The sequence below is a fragment of the Cucumis sativus genome, chromosome 4, assembly GCF_000004075.3.
Source record: "Cucumis sativus cultivar 9930 chromosome 4, Cucumber_9930_V3, whole genome shotgun sequence".
Classification (NCBI taxonomy): Eukaryota; Viridiplantae; Streptophyta; class Magnoliopsida; order Cucurbitales; family Cucurbitaceae; genus Cucumis; species Cucumis sativus.
In genome coordinates, this window is record NC_026658.2 from 9,333,802 (window position 1) to 9,336,763 (window position 2,962).

Genomic DNA, 2,962 nt, shown 5'->3' on the forward strand with positions numbered 1-2,962 from the left:
TTAGACACTACATTCATCATATTAATTAAATTGATAAATAACAAAAAAATAAATCTTACTAATTTATTCAAACTTTCATGTCAACATAGAAATCGATTAACATACTTGAATTAAATAAATCTAAATTAAAATTAATTTTGTTTTTTTTCCTACAAAACTTAAATCTGTTGAATCTGTTGAATCTCCTCCTCCACTCTTCACCTTCTGTGTTTATTTATTTTTATTTTTGAAGTTGAAATCTTGAAGCAAATCAAAACAATTTTATTGAGTAGAATAAGAAAATAAAATAGAACTGACAATGTAAAATAAAATAAGTACAAATCACTTATTTAAAATAAACTCTACGAAGCTGTAAACAAATATTTCCACAAAAATGAATCATAAAACTTCAAAAAAATGGAGAAGAAATAATTGGGAGGAAGAGGAAAAAGCACGTCCCTTAATCACAAAATATCTCAAACTTGAGGCACTAAGAAATTTACATGTGGATGAATTGCATCAAACATATGAGTTGAGTAAGTGAAGTAGAATCATACACGGAAATTGTGAAATTGTGGCAATCAAAATCTAGAAAACAATGACTTTTTGAGTTCTTCAATAAAAATCAATTTACCGAGACTTTAACTAAAAATTAAAACTCTAAATTATTAAAAGTGATGATCTTATTAGGCATCCTAATTATTCAAAAATAAAAACCACCTCACCATTTCATTAGAGAGTCGGAATCTTAATAATAAGGACCAAAATAGAAGAATGTACAAAGTTTAAGAACCAACAAAATATGATTTAAACCTAAATTTTATTATATTTGCAACTCTTTCAACATGTTGCTAAACACTTAATTATAATCTTACCCAATTCAATTGCCCTTTTTTCTTTTCTCTTCTTCTTCGAGTATTTTCTTCTCTTTTCTTTTTATTTATTCTTCTTTGACAATCGACTAGACTAGATTTGTCAAACGACCAACTTGCAAGTTCTATCTCTGTGTCTTCTAATCTTTTGATTAGACTAAAGCAAGCGCCCAAGTGACAAAGGGCAAAACTAGCAAAAAATGAGCGTTTGAAAAAAAGTAAGTGTGAGACAATGAGAAAGAAAAGAGAAATCTACGAGAGAAGGAAAGAGAGTGAGAGAACGAGGGAGCCAAGAGCGAAAAAGTGATTGGAGAGCGATTTGTGTAATATGAAAAATGAGTGAGAGAATGAGAGAGTAAAGAACACAATGCGAGATAGTCTATTTTGAGTGTGCATGACGATTTCATTTTGGTAATTTCATCGTAAACGCCTAAATTACGTTTTAATTAAATTTTTGTTGTTGAATAGGGAATTGATATAGACCAGGATTGTTGATTCAAGTATAGTCTTTTAAGTTAGTCCATGATATAGACTAGAAGTCTATGTATGTCCTTAGCATAATTATCATTAGCTATGATCTTCTATTGTAAACTACAATTAAAAGTTTTTATGCGGATGATCCATCCTCGGTCATCCGTTCCTCACAAACAAATAAAATTAACATTTTTGCATACGTCAAAGTGCATTGCCAAATTTTATACAATATTGTTTTAGAGATTACAATCTCATTCGTAACCCTATCGCGATGGTCATGACTATCATGTTCTTCATTTTCTCACCAAAAGGTTTGTTGTTTAAACCTCCCTACTCCCAACTGTACTAAAAATTATGACAATAGATTAGCAAATTCTATAACGTCAATTACCAAATTAACTTTTAAAACGTGAACGAGCAATAATTAACATGTGTTATGTGTGATTTTCGAGTTCTCGAACTAAAATGTTCATTTAACATAAAACAAGTAAAAATAGCACCTGTCAATTAAAATGAGATTTATTTATTCTTCTTTTCTTTGGAGTTTTATATGTCTCTAATTTTGGTTGTTGATTAGGGCATTGAAAATTTTGTTATCGTTAAGTTGATATTGACACTATTGCAATTGATGACTATTTTAGCAATAATAATTAAGGATATATCAACATTTTAAAAAAATTGCAAATATAGCAAAACTATCACTGATAAACTTGTATCGCTGATAGACTTCATATGGTATATTAGTGATAGACCAATATTTGCAACATGGCCTATCCGTGATAGACTTATATCATTGATAGAATTTGACAAATTTTGCTATATTTGCAAATTTTTTAAAATTATGCTATACACTTAATTAATTTGAATTTAATTGCTAAATTTGTAACTATCCCGTTGTTTTATTGGATGACATATAATAAAAATTGGATAAATTTCATTTTTAAACTTTAACAAAGTGATTATAGTGTCCGCAAAATTATATTGTTTTAGATATATAATAACTAATATGGACCTACTACTAAATTTTATATTTTCTTTTCATAATTTATAATTTTGATTAATGGTTTAAAATGATACATTTTATTTACATTAGATTAATTTTTAGGAATTTTCAAAGTATAGCAAAATGAACCAACTTATTTATAAATATAGCAAAATTTTGAATTATTTATAATGTACTTGACCAAAGATTTGACAAATATAGGGACTCATCCAAAGCTATTTCAAAAGTATAGTGAAATTACACATATATAAAAAAATGAACTGTACCCAATTCAAATTCTCCTTTCATGTCGGCGTGGATGTGCAATGGCAACACAAGAAACTTGTGGAGGCCTATGACTTTCATATAATTCATGAACTTGGTCTACGACTTTGACTGAACTCGTGAATAAGGTCATCATTTAACTTCCATCATATTTTTTTTTATAAAAAAAAAGATATTGGAATTTATGTTCTAAAACTCTTAGCGTGTAGTTTAAAATTATATTCTATTCAATTAGAGTTGTTATTGAGAATTTATTAGTGAAAATAGAATGTTATAATCTTGAAGTCAATAAACTAAGATCTCGAGACTATCTAGTGTAGACTTGAACTTTATGTAGAGACATAAACGTGGATCAAGTTCGAGTACATAG